General features: G+C 39.3%; 1 protein-coding gene across 12 annotated transcripts in view; it reads right to left on the bottom strand.

The window, feature by feature from the left end:
- Positions 1 to 19,669, bottom strand: part of Dlg2 (discs large MAGUK scaffold protein 2) — a 1,899,378-nt gene that overhangs the window by 969,599 nt on the left and 910,110 nt on the right. The window lies entirely within an intron of this gene.

The raw sequence follows: 19,669 nt of genomic DNA, 5'->3' as shown, positions 1-19,669 counted from the left end.
CCAAGAAAATTTATTTAAATGAGAGGATATATTCCTCAAAATAACCAGAGTAGTAGCTACATAGGTGCTAATACATACAGTTCAGTCATGGGTAGAGAAAAAAGTATGGAGCAAGACATTAGAACTCTGATATATCTGGTTCATTCACTTAATTTTGCTTCAGGATCTGTCAAAAGTTTAAATTTCCCCTGATAATGAAGAAAAATTTCCACCCACAATATTTCTATAAGTTTGAAAGGAATGATAATTGTTCTTTCTTTAGTTCAACTGCTATGAAGAACATTGATTTGGGTTTGCTGCATTCTAAGACAAAATATTATAATTTCTAGGAATTAAGCTAGTTTTTAAAGAACTTCAAAAGTCATGTCAAAGAGCCAGCTCAGATGATTCTGGAGGCCAAGAGGTGACACTCAGCTCTCTGTTGTTTCCTTTCCTTCTTCCTCAACCAATTCTCTGCATCCTCACAACCAGAAGAGAAACCTCTCTCAGAGGCCATTGCTAGAGATTTCCATACAGATCCCAGTCAGTTTCTCCGAGTTTCCAGGGCCTGGAATCCTATCTCCTGATCTCATCCTGTCCGTCTCCTTCAGATCTATCCCTTTGGTGAAGCACACTATTTCAGAGTTTTGGCCATGGAGGAAAAGAGAAGGAAATCATTCTATGTCTGACTCTCAACCCAACTCACCCACTGTTTGCTATCCTTGATTGGTCTGTGTGTCCTACGCATTACACACCCACCCTGGGATCAGGACCCAGAAATGATCACAGGTGTCTTCTCTAGTTTCTCGCTACATCAGATCCATTCCCAGTGACACTCTGTTTTTACACCAGGTCACTAAAAATCTAACTTCTTCTAGCCATATTTTCACTTATATTTGAGATGAAACATACGCTTCCTTGGACATTAGTTTTCAGTGAGACTTAATTTGACAAGAACAAGAACCACCCCAGGTTAAGAAATTCACTTTATTATCCAATCTCAGAAGCTGACTATCAGTATATGCATTTCTGTAGATTTTTATACTGCCCAATGCAGTATTAATCTTAAAGTAAAAAAAAAAAAAAAAAAAAAAAGTAAAAGTGCTATAATTATATTCAAAAACAGACTCATATTCTGCTTCCATTACTGTCATTCTGAGATACTCCATTTTGCCTGTCAGTGGAGGTAAGATTCTTTTTCAAGGATAACTAGAAAGTGGTTGGGTACGGGAGTCTTTCTAGGTAACTCAACCAAGAATCTACTTTCTACTATCTACAGTCAAATGTCTATCCACATAAGGAGATGAATCTAACTTGGGTGATTCAGTCAGGAGCCTGATAGAAAAACATCACTGTGACTACACACTGGGATGAGGCTTGAACATTTCTTCAAAACTATAAATACTGTAATTCTGTTTTTTAATGCTGTGGATAATTTGAAAGGCAAGATCCCTCAGAAGCCTGAGCTAACATTTCACATTTATCTTAATCGGTTATGTTTTCGCTGGGAGAAGACAAAGCCCATCCCTAGGCCTGGTTTTATTTCTTAGGCTTAGACCATATCCACCCTACATCTGCTCCTCCTTTCAGTTCCTTCTGACGGAGGCTCTGTCACAACCACCACAGCCAGAAAGTAGGGACTAGTTAGACACTATCTCCTCTTTCACCCCCTACCTTTATGCTGTGTTAGTGTTTCCAATTTTCTATCAATCTGTGTTAATTTTCATGTTTGAAATCAATTCAGCAGTGCTCAACATCATATCTCAAGCCCTTTAGACAAGTACCTACCTATTGAGTATTTTCAACAAGTGATTACTGAATGAAATTCTACATGCCTTTTGAGGAACTAGAGGGAATGCATAGGTTTTAGCTAGTGCAGACCCAGAAATATTTTGCCTTCTATTTGTAACTTCTTTCATTATAAAGCATCATAAAGGCAGGCTTAAGGAATATCACAACTATATAGTTACTCAACACATAACAAAGGGCATCAGATGCTTAAATATAATGTACTGTCCTCATCAGTCATTTCTACATTTGCTGTTGAGACTAGAAATTGAAAAATTGCAGCTCTGTAGCATAAAATGATACAAGACTTTAATTGAATTATACATAGTGTACATAGGAACAGTTAAGCCATTGCACACAGTGATGATGTAAATCAAGTTCCATGTAAGCAAAAATGGATCAGAATCAACTTTGCCTAAAGCTTCCCAGTATAATGTGGGATCTCAAATGATATACAAGTCAAATGAATATTGTGTACAAAGCACAAGGCATTCAACAATCACAAGTTCAAGACCAGCCTGAATGACATGGTGACCTGGACATAAGGAAGAAAATAAACCACATTCGTAGCAGAAATTTATCACAAGAAAAGGAAGTAACAAGGAAATCTTGGTGACCTGTGGAAACTCATAGTAAAATCTTCCCAAAGTTCATGTCCACTTGTGTCGTGGAAATATATATCCTTTGGCTGATAAAAGATTCCTCTTTCTGGCGTATTTAAGAGTTACCTAAACAATTCTGTTGTGGCCACACCTTTATAGGGTCAGGCTTAAGGCTGTAGAAAATTCTGAGTCATGTTAGTCATATGTCATTCTACAGATCCTTGACTAGTTTCTATTGCCACTGAGGCTCTTTGGGGGGGGGCTTTGTGGTGGTGGCAAAGAAGTGGGGCTATTAGCAAAGGCTTCTGCTTTGAAATTTCTTCATTGCTCTTCTCCCTTCCTTGTCCAAGTATGATCTATTAGAGAAAACTCTGATTGAAACCAAGCCAACCAAAACATCAAACAAAAACCCTTACCCTTTGCCAACAAACATTTCTTATTTTATTTTTAATGAAAGTAGAGGCAATAGTAATGCTACTTTTCTATGCCATCTTTTCTATGTCAATTTTATTTGGGGCATTTTTTTTTTCTGTCTTCAGGACTCCTTTTCCGAGATTTTAAGCTAAAACTTTTCATCAACACTGGATTCCAACATGTCAGCCTTTTATATCTCCAATAATCAGATTCGGTATCACGATCTTAGACGCATTTCCATGACCGTTTGAATGTCAAGCTTTCCCCTTTGTGCACCCTCACAAAATGCTGCACTGATTCTAATCAGTGAATAACAGCTACACTGTAATTGCTTGCCCATGTATCTACAATCTATGATTGCCTGGAGATCACAGGTGGAAACGCATTTATCTCTGACACTTCAGGGCCTCTATGACACGAAGTGAGAGAGCATTATCTGTGCGATTTAGAGAATTAACTTTAAAATTATCTGATCAGTGTTATAGTCTATCTAATCAGAAAGCCCACCAAAGCAGAACATGCATGAAAATAGCTTCATCTTTTTTTTTTTTTTTTTAAATCTACTCCTGGCTCTCACATGAATGGATTAGAATTAAGAAGTCTTGCCAGAGCCTGTTTAGGACATTCTATTGATCTTAGTGTGTTAGTCAGAACCATCCAGAAGTGCCCAGAATTCAGAGGAACACAGCATGCTTGTTCCAGCACAGGAGGTTCTCTAGCAGATTGGAAGGTGGTACTGTGCTGACAGAGTAGAACAGAGCTGATACAGACGTCAGAAGTCTGCCAAGTTCTCATAGATAAAAATCTATCTTTTGTTGAACAAAAGGTACTCTACTCCCCCTTTCCCGCTTGCAGCATGGGTTACCACAAGACAGAGAGAAAGGAGAAAAATATGAAGACGTAAATAGAGGGGCAGGAGGGGAGGAAGATGAAAGGGGTGGAGAGTGGTATAAAGCTAAAGCTAAGGAAAGCCAGAACACTGGGCACCTGTGAGCTCTTGGTAATATCGTGGCATCTTACAACTAAAAGATACAACCTGAAAACACTGCAAAGAATATGAAAGAGGTTTCTTACTTAAGCCTTAAAGCTATGCTATCAAGAAGGTACAAGATTACAAAATAATATCTCTACACCAGCCAAATACGTATGATTTGCTCAAAGTTGCTTCTGTTAATTGTATTGACAAAGTGTTCTGTGCATTAAACTCCATCTCTTCTGTCAGCTAAGCCCTCCACGGGCTGAATCCAAACCTTTACTTTTATTTCCCATGATGTTCACTCTGAACACTACATAGTTGACTAAGGGACTTTGCAGAGAGAAAACTTCTTTGAAAAAGAAGTCTTTTGCAAGCAGGAAAAACCTATTTCAGGAGAAGTGTAGAGTCAGTAAGAATATGAAATAAATAACAACTCTGCAAAGGAAGTGATGATTCCTAGGAAATATGTGAATACAACTCAGAACACAGAAAATAACCAACTAGAAGGAGGAGGCTGCCTCAAAAAACAAGCTACGGAAAAGGAAGGACTTTCATTTCCTCTCTAAAAGAGTTTACCACCATCGAGCAGAACTGCTAGTCATCTTTTTATGTTACGGAACATACCATTTGTATAGTTCAATAATTATTTTAGACGTTTTACTTATTTGGGACCTGTGCATATAGAGCTGACACTTTCCAGTTCCTTTCCATTTTTCTCAGCCAACCTGTGACCTGTGTCCATGCCTGTGCTGCAGCCTTCCCAACTCACTGTATTTCAGGAAGAAACAAGTGGATAAAGAGGCAAGGAAGGAAGAGAGAAAGGAGTGGATTTAGAAAAGGAGGTAAACACAACAAGAAAAAAAAAAAGAGAGAGAGAGAGAAGATGAAGAATCCTCAACTCAGGGAGTGAAGGGGTCAGATCACTGATTCTTTTCTGTATGTTCACTTCATGAATGGAAAAATAAATTCTGGAATGTCATTCTGACCAGAGCAGCGTTCTCTGTCTTCTCAGATGTGGTGAGAAAAGAAGGAATATGGGAAGAGAAAAGGCAGGATAGATGTGACATAATTTTCACTGCTTCTTTCCTGAGTCTTTATCCTCTGACACACTGGCCCTTGCTTTATAAGCTTTCAGGGGACACTGAAAGACTGACACTTTTAAAATTTGGCATTCATTTTTAAAAAATTATTTTCTTAATGTTTTCCTGCCTGTCATGTCTGTGGAACAAGGACCCTAGTTGTTTTGTTAATCCCTGACTGCTAGTACCTGATATGTGCTAGGTCCTCGCTAAAAGTCCAGTGAATTTTCTCTGGCCCAATCTTTAATTCAAAGACCAAAAAGACACACACACACACACACACACACACACACACACACACACACACACACACACACACACAGTCTCTGTCTGTCTGTCTCTGTGTCTCTGTGTCTCTGTGTCTCTGGCTGTCTCTGTCACTCTGTCTCTCTCTGTGTCTCTGTCTCTGTCTCTCTCTCTCACCCACAGACAGCCAAACAGCTAACCCAGTGAACACTTGCAAGAAGAACTTTTATCAGACTTGGAGTAGGATATAAGCAAGATCACCAATGTGAGAGATGAACCAGGCGCTTCGTTAAAAAAATTTTCAGACAAATTTCACAACTAAAAGGAAATGCTTTCCTGCTTTTTGCCACAAAGAACAGGACAAGCCAGGATGTTAATTAAATTACAAATCAGCTGTCTGCTTGCAGCTGCCAGAGCTTTGTGTGCTTCCAAGCAACGTCAGATATTTTAAACCCTCTGTAATTACCTACAATGGAGAAGCTGCCAGGAAGGCTGCCTTCATGAATAGTTAATGGCTCTCAAGATTCTTTTTAAAGCACTGATGATTTAAATAATCAAGAGAGACCCTACTGTTACTCTGGACTGCCCTCCATCTGTCCACAGAAGATTCTGGAAGCCCAGTCAGGAGTGCAGCTTTTTTTCCGAGCTGGATCCATATTAGAGAGAAGCCAGATTCATCCATTGAGTAACCCAAGAGTTAAAGGGACCTGGGTTCTTTTAATATGTCAAAATGGAACACCAAACTGAGACATGGAAAACTAATGGGTGTGGTGTTGTGAAATAACTTTACATAAGGTGGTATATACAATCTGGGTGATTTTTTTTTTCAAGAATAAGAGTATTTTTAAACTTTTCTCAGGCAGTTCTCAAAACAGGACAAAGAAGATGCAGTCATTCTGATTTCCAAGTGAGAAGGAAAGAGGCTCAGAGAATCTTCAAAATATTGAATACACTGTGAAGATGTGTTTCAAGGAAGCCATTGCCAGACTGCAAGCTGCAGCCCAATGTAGTTGGAGAAATGTCTGTTCTAGCTATGGAAATAGGAGTCCAAACTTCCATCATCACACTTTCTACCTGTATCTCTGAACTCCGAGCTTCATCTGACTGCAGTTACATGTGAAAAGAACAGGATTTATTTTATAAATATAGACGCATTTCAAAAGACACTGCATTCCTAGTGCATATTAAGTCCCTCCTTTCATGTAGTCACAAGGTCTTTGCAGCTTCATTATTAGAGAAAAACAAACAAAAAAAGAGTAGCCTTCAAAAGTGAACTTTTCACACAGCTATTTCTTTCAGCAGGATGAAGATAGACTGTAAACAATTACCTGGATTCTCCAAATAGATCTCTCACCATTCCAGTTGTGGGGTCATTGAACTGAGGTAACCCTAAGACCCCAGCAGTGGCTAACAATCATGTTTGAAAGACATAACTTGGCTAACTCCTAATCTATTACCTACCACAGGATACTGAGAATTGGTTAAATAAACTCTGAGCCTTTTGGCATCCTCGCTGAGAGAGTAGAAGCATTCCTATATCACTGGGATTTTGAGAGGGACAACTGATGTAATACATGGAAAGACAAGCCTGTACTCTTGTATATAATCAGTGAGGGGCCTAATTTTTTTCTCGGATTTTGATGCTTTCGCTGATTTGTAGTGATTTTAAAAGTGGTAGAAACTAGGGAAATAGTTTTGTCCTTTGCTTCTCAGTATCTTAATCTGCTTCCATGTATCTGTGACACAGCCTCTCTCAATACTTGTAAACACACAGATTGACTGGGCACGTACGAAGTGCCAGGTACCATAGTAATGTGTTAGGAAGATAACATTACATAAGACACTGGGATTGTTGCCTGGTGCTTTCTGGGGTATAGGATTTTAAAGACAGAAAAATGGTAACACACAAGGAGGGTACTGAGAGAGCTCCCTGTTTTTCTTGCCCTGAATTAGAGCAACAAGAAAAGGACAGCTCATAGGTAAAGTCATCTCAATCAGGGATCCTCTAAGCTCAGCAGGTCACATATAGTGAGGAGCAAGCTCATGTAAGTATGCTAAAACACACCGAAGAACATATAAGGAAGGACAAAAGTCTGGAGTGCTAAACTGTAATAGGCTCATAGTGGCTACTTCAAGGTGATTGCTAATGACATACATTGAACTGTGTTTCTTGCAGAAATTAAAATAATTAACAGAACAGAACATTTACACATGATCAAGTATTGCTGTTGAAGAAAAGAAGATCAGGTGTATTTTGTAGCAAGGGAAAATGCTCTGGTCTTAGGAAATCTTCATTCAAGCTCATTTGAGTTAATTTTGGGAGCTGGACAAAGGGGAGAGGCCAGGGAAGTCATTGCTAGCTGAGAAATGGAGGAAGAAGGTGCCCAGAATAGAGTTGCTATGAGGATCAACTTTGGAGTCAAGTGGTTGCAATACTAAGAAATCAAAGCGATGACTTTAGAAAGAACCCAGCAATTAGTTTGTCCATTTGAAGCAAAACTTCAAATACTATCTGAGTAATACTCTGGCTCACTGCTGCTGGATCCATTGGAGGACAATAAGATCCCGTGGGCAGTCTGTCTGACTCAACCCACCAGCTGTGAGTCTGCAGCATCAGTGAGAGTCACTCACCATGGAAGAGAGACTCCAACACTGCCCCAAAGCTTTGGAGCCCACAAAAAGAGGAAATGTTCACTTCAGAAATATGTGTAATCAAGTGATGGTTATTGCCTGTGCCTCAATGTCCTGGGGTTCAATTCTGTTTCTTCTACTGACAAGCAATGTGGCTTCAGGCAGCTAAGGAAGCTCTCTGAAGCTCATTCATGCTTTATAAAAAATAAAATCAGACTAATGGGACATGACAGTTGTTGCTATGGGAAACTAATGAGATAATACAAATAAATGTTTTGTAGCCTAGCACTGTGTCATGTGAGGTCATTTCTATACAAGCTTGTATTACACAGTGATCATATGGCTTCCTGTATACTGTCTTCTCTGTCCCTCTCTGATGTCCCCCTAGTTTCATTTATACTACACATATATGACTTTGTACATGTATATAAAATATTGTAACAATAAATGAGAAATGAGATGGGTTTTGTCTGAGAGTGACACAACACAGCATAGCTTCAAATGACTACTTTCGTTTAAGAAGCATGGTCTTTTGGTGCAAGTCCTCACTCATGGTACATGCCTAGGGACTCTACATATTTTCCCATTTCCTTATCAAGGTCAAACAGGTACCAGTATTTAAGGAGAGCTTACCTAGTGTGTGGTAGGTAGGCCTTGCCAGCATTGGAGAGAGCTGACATCCACCAGGCTACAGCAGACATCACAGAAGAGTTAGAAAATAGCACAAACTACCCATACACAGGTAGACAGGGCAAGGCTGCAGCTTGATCCTCTAAGACAGAGGTTCTCAACCTTCTTGATGCTGCCACACGTTAGTACAGTTCCTCATGTTGTGGTGACCCTCCCAAATTCATTTTTGTTGCTACTTCATAACTGTAATTTCTTATGGTATTAAGCAACCTATTTGAAAGGGGCATTGGACCCTCAAAGGGGTTGCAACCCATAGGTTGAAAACCACTACTGTAAAGATTCTGGAGATGTACCAGGTGTTGGTGGTGCATGCTTTTAATCCCAGCACTCAGCAGGTGAATCTCTGTAAGTTCCAGGCCAGTCTGGTCTACAGAGGAGCTACAGGATAGCCGGGGATGTTACACAGAGAAACCCTGATTTGAAAAGCGTAAGAAAAGAAAGAAAGAAAGAAAGAAAGAAAGAAAGAAAGAAAGAAAGAAAGAACAAACATACATTCAGTAGATGCTACTCCATTTCTTTCTAAATGTAAGGGACTTCTTACCCTCTCTACTCCTGCATGCATCTAGGCCAGTGTTACTGGCCTCTTCTGCCAATAATTATCAGTTCTCATAACCTGCCTGTGGAGTTAGTTTGGTCCATGCACAAGCCTTCTAACCATATGTGAGACCCCAGGATGAGATAACAAATCTACCTGGACCCTAGCATGGCTCCTGGCTGTATACCTTGCTTAATAGTTTTCTGGCTTACCTGTTTGCTTTTGTTGTTATTGTTGTGTTGTGTTTTGCTTTAGATTCAGTACATATGTAGCATTTTCCACAGTCTCTTTTCTTTTTTCACAATGTGAGGTCTGCTCATGTCTCTGCTTGGTCTTACTCTGTGAGTGAAATCTTCTAATACTGAATTTGTACTTATCCATCTATCCCTCCTTCCACTAAGGATTTACAATGAATGAGTAAGTCATAGTAATAAACACTAACACTATTCAGATATAAGGCAGGATCCAGCTCCCCTGGAGTCCCTCCAGTAGTTGTGACTGAAAACTGTCAGTTAGAACTGGTTTTGGAAATTCTATATTTAACATATACACCTCAAAAATGATGAAATGCCATATAAAACATACTATGCACATGTTCTCACAGAGATGCACATAATCGAGCTTTGAGATTATAATTGAGCAGTTTCTTAACGAATAAGACACCTAGATTACTACTAAAGAGCAAACATTCTGATGGTATTATACGCTTAAGACCATCAAACTCAGGCAAAGACAGAAGTTTACAAGTCATGGAGAATGAGGGCCAGAGCATCATTTTCACTTCTAAGATGCTTGTAGCCAGGCCCTAATGTTGGGTTCCTTGTGACTTCTTGGTGAGAAGTCATAAAACATGTGTTAGAATGAAAGTAAAATTTCCTGTAGAGTATATTTACTCCCTGTTACAGACAAACTCGACAGCATATTAACATTTTTAAAGTTTCAGCAAACCTTAAAGAATAGATTACCTGAGAGAAATACTTATTTTAAAAGTTGAGATATTACTGATAAAAATTTCCCATCCAAGTGAAATCAGTACAAGGAGAATACTTTATACCTTGTGTGTTCATCAAGTTATAGCTTACAGAAGGCTAATAAAATCCACCTGGTGTATGCTCCCCAACCATCACAAAAAAATTAACTCCAATTAGAGTAGTTTATACCTTGAGTGTGTGTTCATAAACTAATAGCTTACACAAGGCTAATAAAACCCACCTGGTGTATGCTCCCTAATCATCATAAAAATTTTAACTAAAAAGTCCACAAGCAAATTCGTCCTCTCCTAAAACATATTATAACCAAGATAATTTGTGGTTACATTTCTCCTTTCACATCTTGGTTTGTCTTCAACCTTATGTCTATTTAGTAAATGTTTTATCTGGATACACAAGAGTAGTAAGCACAGTAAAAATCCCTCAATATGATATTCTTTAACTTAAATTTCCTTAGTCCTCCCTAATTGAGGCAATCTGCTTAATGATGAGGTAAAAATAATGTAGGTTGGGAGTTGTAGTCACGAGTTACTAGGAGTCAATAATGAGAAAAACAAAATATTATTTTCCTCGTGGAGCTTTAATTGTAGTAAAGTTCTTGGAGAAAAACATTCTGTTTAGCAAATTTCAAAAAATGAGAAGGTACTCCAAGAGAGTCCCAAAGTAGAAGCCTGTTCACTAGAAGATGATATTTACTAGGAGATGTTCACTAGAAGATGTTCACTAGAAGATGTTCACTAGAAGAAGACACTGTCCAATGGGAATGAGTGGGGCTGTGAGGAGAAAGGGAACAATCCGTGGGAGGAGCTGGCTCAACTTCATTCTAAGGGAGAGAAAGTATTGTCGCAAGTCCCAGAGTTAGCACAGACTGTGAGTTCAGCACTGATACAGCATTCTGATGAGGGCTGAGTGAAGTGAGACAACTGTGAGGCAGGACATCTGCCCTGAAGCCAGGTTACAGAGATAGGCATCTGGGTGTGGAATTTAAGGGTAGGAAACAGCATACTGAAGAGATATTTATAGGAGGAGTCACCTTAGCTAGGAGTGATGAGCAACTCTTGTATGCATGGATGAAAGAATGAATAAACAAAGTAAAGTAAATGCACACGATGAACTATTATGCAGCCTTAAGATGAAGGGGTCACATCTTCTCCAACGCAGATGGACCGTAGGAATGGTATACTAAGTAAAATAGGCAAAAACAAAACAAAACAAAACAAAACAAAAACCCCAAAACTAGCCAATTACTATATAATTTTTCTCATGTGCTGTCATGGAATAGTAAAACTCATAAACAAGGTTATTAGAATGATGGTTTCCAAATCTGAAAGAGGAAAATATGGAGAATGGGTTGTCTTAGAGTTTCGCGGTGGCTATAATTAACATTTCTGAATAATGTGTTTAAAATGTTGAAGATGGTAAAAAATTGTGGTTTCTACCAATATTTTAAAATAGCTCACTCTTTCAGAAGTTGTATAGCTGGGTCTTGGGGTGGCACTATTTTCAATTTTCTGAGAAAATGCCAGATTGATTTCCAAAGTGGTTGTGCAAGTTTGCACTCTCACCAGCAATGGAGGAATGTTCCCCTTCTCTACATTCTCACCAGCATGTGACACCACTTGAACTTTTTATCTCAGCCATTCTGTTAGGTGTGAGATGAAATCTCAGAGTCATTTTGATTTGCATTTCCTTGATGACTAGGGAAGTTGTGTATTTCTTTAGGTGTTTCTCAGGCATTCAGTGTTCCTCTGTTGGAAATTCTCTATTTAGCTATGTACCCATTTTTTAATTGGCTTATTTTGGTTTGGTCATGTTTAATTTGTTGAGTTCTTTATATGTTTTGGATATTAGCCTTTTGTCAGATATAGAGTTGGTAAAGATCTTCTCCCAGCCTGTAGGTTTTTGTTTTGTTCTGTTGACAGTGTCCAAAAGATGCTCTACCATACAACAAGGACATTTGCTCAACTATGTTAATAGCAGGCTTATTCGTAATAGTTAGAATCTGGAAACAACTAGATGTCCCTCAACCGAAGAATGGATAAAGAAACTGTGGTATATTTATACAATGGAATACTACTCAGCTATTAAAGACAAGGAAATCTTGAAAATTTCAGGAAAATGGATGGAACTAGAAAAGATTATCTTGCGTGAAGTAACCCAGAGCCAGAAAGACACTCATGGTATGCATTCACTTGTACGTGGCTATTAGCCCAAAATAGATATCCTCTGAGAGACTCCACCCAGCAGGGATTCAGGACAGAGGCTGGGACTTGCTGCTGGACTCTGTGTGAAGCACTGACAGTGGTATGTAAGAATGCAGGGATGGAAGGACCCACACAAGGAGACCATCCAGGATGGCAGACCTGGACCCAGGGAGTCTGCACAAAATGTGGCACCAACCAAGGACAATGCATGCCGAGAACCTAGACCCCCTGTTCAGATCTAACCAATGAACCACTCATTCTCCATGATTGGGGAGAGAACAGGGACTTCCTCTGACATGAACTCTGGTGCCCCCAATTTGATCACTTCCCCTTGGTGGGGAGGCCAGGTGGGCACACAGAAGAAGGGGAAACAGCTTATTTGGGCGAGACCTGAGAGGCTGTGGTCATATAGTGGGGGAGGAGGCCCCTTCTGTCAGAGGTCTAGGGGAGGGAAATAGAGGAGAAGAGGGAGGGAGGGTGGGAACAGGAAGATACAAGTGAGGGGATAACAATCAGGATGTAATCTGAATAAATTATAATGCATTAAAATAAAAAATAGCTCACTCTATCTATTGAAGAAAAAAGCTCGCAGAAGTGGAGACTCTAACAGACATGTTAGAAAGTCTTCAGGACACTGAGCTTTGCCTTTGTCCAACTTCAAAGGGGGAGAATTCTATGTCCATAAACTCTAAGCATTCTCCTGCTTAGGTACAAAAACACTCCAAACGTTCACACATCTTATTCTTTTAAACACCCTACATCTTTTTTTTTTTTCATAACAGATCAGAAGTAATACAAAATTAAAACCAACAGTAGTTGTTGACTATATCAGCCCCTCCTTCGAGCTGTGGATCACCTGGGAAAAAAGAGGAAGAAGAGGTCCGGGGCAAATGAACACTGGGAAGCTCTGTGCTCAGTGCAATGGCTCAGCGAGCACTGAATGCTGAAGCCCCAAGGCAGCCATTCCATGCAAATGGTCTCTAGTCGTTCCTAATAACTCTGAACATCTGGTGTAACATACTTCTGTGTAGGGTCAAAGGAAGAGCCTTAAATGGTTAAAACAAACTAGAACAGATGGAAGAGCCCCAAGTTCTCAGATTATACAGAAAGAGCCCCTATGGTCTCAGAAAACAAGTACTTCATATTGTATAAAATCAATTAAGTTTCATTCTGAAATGATTCATGTGTTTATAATACTCTCCCATAGCTGTATAAGCAACAGAGACTAAACATAATATATCTCAAAAATAAGTTTCCTCAACAGAAGGAAGGCCCTGGGTGTTCACACCTAGTCTTAAATCTTTAGAAATTTCATACTGAATCTATAAGTTCTGCTATTTTCAATGGTCTTACTATATGGATACATATCTGTGACTTATTTGTATCTTTTTATATTTTAACTTTATTTATGCATATATATGTATGTATATGTGTGTGTATATTCATACGCAGGCACATAGGCATTCATGCATGCATGCGTGCGCACACACACACACACACACACACACACACACACCTTGCACTGGTGCCTGCTGAAGCCACAAAAAGTGATCAGATCCTTGTAGCAGATTATAGGTAGTTGTGATCTTCTGGATATGAAGAAACTGAAATTGGATCTTCTAGGAGAGTAGCAAGAATTTTTAATGGCTGAGCCATCACTCTAGCCTCAATTGAAAGGTCTTAAAACTGAAATGATGCTCCAACATTAGAGAGAGTTTTGGGTGGCTCTTCAGGTAGCAAACTGTCTCTGTCATCTTCTCATTTGGGAAGCTGCTAGCCTGCATTCCCAGCATACTCAGCTAATCACCTTTATTCCTTCTCAAGTCTCTGAGGGGGTGGAAACCAGGTAGTTTAGTTTTACACTAAAGCTTGGTTGCTTAGGGGTTAAGATTTTTTTTAGGTCTAGATAGATGTTTTAAGTTGATAATGACAAGATGTGATGGAGATTGATTTACATTCAGAATTTTAGATGCACCAAATAGGGAAGATGTCTTCTTCAAGGCTGTCAAATGCAAATAGCCAAAACACTAAGAATGTAACATTTATATAATTCCTGATTGTGTCATGGTTCTTCTTGCTATAGGCAGTTTATTGTATATATGTGGAATAATATAAATGTATATGTTAAAAATAAAAAATTAGAAAAAATAAACACACACACACACCAAACAAACAAGCAACCTTGAAATTTCTGTGATGAAGAATAAGCCTCCCAAGGGATTCTAAATTGTCCTACGCATTTTCCACATCCACAAAAGCCAATTCTCTGAAATAGTTGCATATTGTCTTATTTAAGGTTTCTATTTCTATGCTCAAACATAATGACCATAAGTATTGTAGGGAGGAATGGCATTATTTCAGCTTACACTTCCACATATCAGGGACTTCCATCACAAAGGAAGTCAGGTCAACAGGGCAGGGACCTGAAAGGCAAGAGCTGATGCAGAAACCATGGAGGGGTGTTGCTTATTGTCTTGCTCCATGGGCTTGCTTTCTAATAGTACCTAGGACCAAGAGCCCAGGGGTAGCACCTCCTACCACTGGGTGGGCATTCCCACATCAGTCACTACTTAAAAAAAAATACAACATAGGTTCTTGACTGGCCAGTCTGATGGAGACATATTTTCTCAATTCAGATTTCCTGTTTCAAAATGACTCCAGCTGTGTCAAGTTGACAAAAAAACTTGCCATCACCTATAAATATTTAAAAAATATAAAAATACAGCACATACACATACACAGGTGATAGATAGATAAATAAATAAATACATAGTAGATGATAGATTAGATAGATGTTTATCTGAACTTTGACTAATATAGAATTTCAGAAACCATGGTTGTAAATATGTCTAAGTAGACTTATTCTTTGTCTGGTTCAAATTTTACATACTCAGTATCAGCATAGCTACATTTATCCAACATAATGTTGCAGAGTTCGCTCACGCTGGTATGTGTAGGCTTAGTCAATTTCTTTCAACTTTTGAATAGGATTTCATTATAAAGTTTACAATAATGTTCCCTCCCCTCTCTCTTGCTGCTAACATATTACTATTTCTATTAATTTCCATTTGGTAATAACAAAACTATAGAAATGTTTCTCCAATATTCTTGCCTGCGTTTTTTGGTGCATGTATGTAAGACTCCCTTTAGGCTTATGTCTGAGAGTGGAATTCTGACAATCAAAATTTCTGGCCCCCACACATTGATCTCTTCCCCCCCTGGCAAGGTGGCCTTACCAGGCCATAAAAGAAGAGGATACAAGCAGTCCAGATGAGATTTGATAGGCTGAGGTCAAATGTTAGTGAAAGAGGGCTTCCTTTTCTGAGGATTAGGGGAGGAAGGGAAGATGGGATCGGAGCAAAGGGGGGGGGGCTACAATTGGGATGTAAAGTGAGGAAATTAAAGAACATGTTCTGTGATGTAGCTATACATCACCTGAGGCATTGCATTATGTTTTAATTTATGAGAACTCTAGTTACTTCATGGTTTCAGTAAAATTTCATATTTCAGACCAGTAAGGTGACTCCTAGGGTAAAAATTCTTTCTATATAAACTCGAAAGCCTAAGTTTAGTCACAAGATCCCACAATGGAAAGAGAGAACTCTGGGAAAAGTTGTTATCTGGCCTCCACACATCCACCATGTCATGCCCAGGCCTGCATTGCACACACACACACACACACACACACACACACAAACACACACACACTATAGACACAAATTCATACAGTAATAAATATAATTTTAAACAATGGCATTATCCAAGAAAATACCCACAACTCAGCTAATATAAAGATTAAGACAATTGAATCAACGGCTGAAATATATATGGATATTAGAAAGCAGAAATATATACCAAAAATAGTCTATGGTTTATCTTCAAAATTATTGATATTTACTCTAAGCGAAATCTTTCTGCTCTTTGTCTCAAATATTTGTGATAAACAAGTATTTCAGGAATTGCCTTGGGTTTGGTTTTTTTTTTTTTTTTTCCCCATTTTATTTCTTCTATACGCAGCATCTGTCTTTAGCCACAAGGTGGCAAGCTAAGCACGTTCAAATGAAAATCTCTGTACAGGTCTAAGTGCACTTCACTGATGAAGCTATAATCAATAAATTGTTTATGGATGTAGCACACATGCTTCTTTCTTACAATTCTTTATTTTTTATTAATTATTCACCTTACATCCTGGTCATAGGCCTCTCCCTCCTCCCAACCCTTCCTCCTTGTTGCACCCATTTCCCCTCCCCTACTCCCCAGAGAATGGGAACCCCTTACCCCCAGCATATCAAGTCGTATCAGAACTGAGACATCCCCTAACCCTGTGACCCAGTGAGGCAGTCTCACCAGAGGAAAGTGACAAAAAAGCAGGCATCAAAGTCCTTGTCAGAGCCAGCTCCTACCTCCCTCATTAGGGTAACCACGTAATGGTGATGAAAAAGCTGCTCATTGGCTACATCTGTGCAGAGGCCCAGGTCCAGTCCATGCATGGTCCCTGGATGGAGCCCACAGTCTCCACAGGTCCCGCTGGACTCTGATTAGTTGGCTCTGCCAGTCCTCCGTGGAGCTGCTGTCTTCTCTGGGTCCTCCATCCTTTCCTCAACTCCTCCCCAAGACTTCCGGCTCCACCCCGCGCTTGGCTGTGGGTCTCCTTGTATGTTTCCATCAGCGGCCTGGTGGAACCACTTAGAGAGTAGCCATGTGAGGCTCCCATCCAAAAGAAGGCAGCCATGCTAGGTTCCCATCCACAAGCACACTCTATACCCATCCCAGCACATCTTGTAAGCATGGCAAGTTCTGGGTGGAAGTTTCCATGAGTGGGTTGGTGTTGCCCCTCCTTCCACTGGGAGTCCTGTCTAGGTATAGGATGTCCTCTTCAGCCTCTACGATGCCTGCTATTAGGAGTCACCCTCATATCCTCCCTGCAGCCTACTCTGTTGTAGGTCTCAAGTTTGTTATTGAGAAGCCCCCACGCAAGGTTTCTTTTCTCTTGCAAGCCCTCTGGGCTGCTGCCCCCACTCACCCCAGGTCTGATATCTTATCTATCTGTCCACCTCTTTCTCTCTTCTATAGGAAGATAAAGCCCTTTCTCCACCTCCCACCCCTTTGTTAAACTTTGAAGCCATCGAAAGTGATTCAGTTGCTCCCTTATTTCTTTGTTTCTTGTATTTTCATACTTAGTAGACTCCTTGTCCCCGCATACAGGACCTTCTTCACTTCTTTGTACTGCCCTGAGCCTGAATTCCCAGCGTTTCCTTTTATTTCTCCTGCACTCCAAATACATACACACACCACCACCACCACCAACAACAACAACAAGAACAGCATTTTCTCCCACTTCCCAGTCCCTAGAATATGGCCCAGCTGTGTTTAATATCTTTCACATTGATATGTCTTGATATTCATACTTCCCTGACTCATCATTGACTTTGAATTTCTGCCCTGTGCCTGTTAAACTGACTTGCAAACTTTAGTCTATAGCTGCACTGTAGCCCATACAAAGACTTTTCTAAGCACCCTATCTGAACATCAGATGAAACACCATGTTTAAGTAAAGACTATTTTTTGTACACTTTTTTCATCTGTCCCTTCTCAAATGTTTCCTTCTGGCCAACAGATAGCCAGAAGAGACTTTTCTTTAACAGATAGCCAGAAGAGACTTTTCTTTGACTTGGTTCTAGTCCCTATACTATGCCTTGCAACATAAGGGATAATGACTAGATTGAAGAATAGAATGGATCTATGCTGTGGGAAGGTAAACATATGAATTTTGAGCAATATATATTTCCCTTTCTATATGTAGCAATTAACTAAATATTTACACTTTAGAACTTGTATTTTTCTTATTATTGTAATTATAGCCAAATCATTTTAAAGTAATTAAATCAAATTTGCTGTTAAGAAGAGATAGAAGATGATGTTTCTGCCCTTGAATGGTGAAGGGAAGGCCAGGGGAAGCTGGAGAAGGCATAGACTGGAAACCATTGTCCCTGAAATGTATGCCTACAAAAGTCATTATATTATACTGAGATAATGAAGTAGTTCACTTAATGACTATGCTTAAATAAATAATTGGACTCAGCCTTTGGCAAGAATTTCCACAATTCAGTTGAGTAGTCAAATATTTTTCTCAGCAAGCATATTATTGATTTCCCACAAAGGTTATAATTTAACAAACACATAATATTGATTTGTTTTTTAAAACTCTCAGTCCAGAGCTATGGGGATCTCAATGAAATTGTAATTCCTTGTAATTAAAAGCTTTCAAAATGCAAATCTGTGCCATAAGGCATGGGCACCATATGCTTCACCGTAATTTCAAGCACCAACTTCACCTTTTAAGTTCTGCAAACATAACTCTTTCCTGATCGAAACTTTTTGGTTTGCCTTTCTCTGACTTTTTGTGTTAACATCTGTAAGATTTTGAATTCTATTTCAATTTTAAATTAATTAAATGACAGCATATCAGGTACAAGGCACAGGTTTCCTCTGCTCATTTTTAACTTCTATTTTGATGGAGAACTAAGTGTTGATGAAGATGGATAAATGTAGATATTCACATAGATAAGCTTGCAGGAAGAAGGATGTAGCTCCAAAAGATTTATCATGCTGTATTTAGCCATCTTTATACTGTGGGAACTCACAGGAAGAAATTCATCTCAACACCCTTTGCAAAGTCTTTTAGGATTCACAGATCTTCAGCTACAGGGCTATATATAATCTGTGCTCCAAATGTACACACGTCATCTTTTAAGTCAAATGCAGTAGGAAAGCTATACAATATTGATTTCAGCCAATGTTCTTCAATGGAGCAATTTAAGTCAGCATATAAATTGCTGGTGACTAATATTGAATGCTCACAGTGTGCTAGGCACTATTAATTCAGCTGAAACTCATTAATCCAATGACTAAGTAGGTCCCCATTAGGAAGGTTCACATTTTACAAATGACCAAGCAAGAGCAAAACACCCAGCTGAAAGGCAACGGAATCGGCAGGCACTTTCATCATCTGCTGTTAATTGGACAGAGTAGAACTTAATTTTATTCAGAAGAATGCTTCATCACAGCCTTGGGAACTAATGAAGTCTCAGGGGATCTGACTGGCCTCCTCTGAAAACTCTCCAGGAGGGATGACAGATTTCTAGAAGGAAGGGAGGGCGTCTGTGAGATTTGTTATTTCAAATTCCTAGACTAAATAAAAGGAATGCAATCTATATTTTGTGTCCAATGATCCAGATGAAGAAATATTAACACTACAATATCATTTTATGTAGCTACCCACAGGTTGTTTGCTTTGAGGCTAATTTATATATGAGAAAAATAGAAGATTTATTTGGGCAAGAAGATGGGATGGATGCTGAACTTAATTCTGAGGGGAGAGTTTACTATTTCAGGAAGTCCAGATTACTGTGCTGTCAAAGAAAACAAATAATGTTCTGGAGTTGGAGTACTGGTATTTTCCAAACAAGACTTGATGTTGTGTTTTCTGGCAATGACAGGTCATCACTCACTATCATCCTCTGATCATTGCATGTC

Source organism: Acomys russatus, chromosome 7 (assembly GCF_903995435.1).
Source record: "Acomys russatus chromosome 7, mAcoRus1.1, whole genome shotgun sequence".
NCBI classification, from domain to species: Eukaryota; Metazoa; Chordata; class Mammalia; order Rodentia; family Muridae; genus Acomys; species Acomys russatus.
The sequence above is the reverse complement of the archived record's forward strand: the minus strand, read 5'-3'. Positions and strand labels throughout refer to the sequence as shown.